Source organism: Bubalus bubalis, chromosome 3 (genome assembly GCF_019923935.1).
Source record: "Bubalus bubalis isolate 160015118507 breed Murrah chromosome 3, NDDB_SH_1, whole genome shotgun sequence".
Lineage (NCBI taxonomy): Eukaryota > Metazoa > Chordata > Mammalia > Artiodactyla > Bovidae > Bubalus > Bubalus bubalis.
In genome coordinates, this window is record NC_059159.1 from 47,247,564 (window position 1) to 47,248,495 (window position 932).

Here is a 932-nt window from a genome sequence, read left to right on the forward strand (position 1 = left end):
TGTCTAGTCAGGGAAGACTTCCTGGAGGAGGAGAGTCTTCCACTTGAGCCTTCAAGGGTGAGTAAGACTTGGGGTGGGGAAGAGGTCAGCATATAGTCTTGGGCTGAGTGGGGAGCCTTAATGGGAATAGGGAGGTCGGCTAGACTGGTTGAAAGCTCCTGGAAGGGAATGAAAGGGAATAAAGCTGGAAGAGTGGGTTGGGGGCAGGTTGTGGAGGTTTCTGAGGACCCAGAGGAGAGCCTCTAAGTGTACTTTATGCACTGGTGTCTTATGAAGGCTCAGAGCTAGGGTAGGTGGGCAGGAAAGGAGTGGCGAGACAAAGACAGCTCTTAGGGAAGATTAACATGAGGCAGCCTGTTAAGCTGCAGAAAGAGTGAGAGTGAATCGAAGGGCCTGCTGGGGCATGTGGAGGGAACTCTGAGCATTTCCTCTGTGGCAGGCGTTGAGCACTTAGCATATATTATGACGTATAATCCTCCCAAGAGCCCTGGGAGATTTGTGTCATTAGCCTCTCTGTTTCACAGATGACTAAAGCAAGGTTAAGGAGTCTCCCCAAGGTTACCTGGCTTAAAACCAGGAGAGCTCGGTCCTCGCCTCAGCAACACATGTACTCAACTCAGAACAATGCAGAGAAGATGATCATGGCCCCTGCGCAAGGATGGCACGCAAACGGGTGAAGTGCTCCACAGCTTAAACAAACGAGCAAAAAATAAAAGCAGCAGCAAAAAACAAAAACATACAAACAAAAATGAACAGAGCTCAGATTTGGAACCCGCACAGCCTACCACCCGAGCTCACTCTCTAACCCCTATGCTATGTCACCGTTATACCGACGACCTAGAAAAATCCAGACTGACTAAGTCTGAGACAATCACCTCATCTGGCATATCCAGCAAGGCGGAGTGTGGAGAAAAGTATGTAGGACTTTGCCC

At 49.6% G+C, this 932-nt stretch overlaps 1 non-coding gene across 1 annotated transcript; it reads left to right on the forward strand.

Annotated features, from left to right (window-relative positions):
• Positions 1-586: 586 nt before the first annotated feature.
• Positions 587-693, forward strand: LOC112584082. Its single transcript, XR_003108436.1, has one exon. It is a non-coding gene; the product is annotated as a U6 spliceosomal RNA (small nuclear RNA).
• Positions 694-932: the final 239 nt, after the last annotated feature.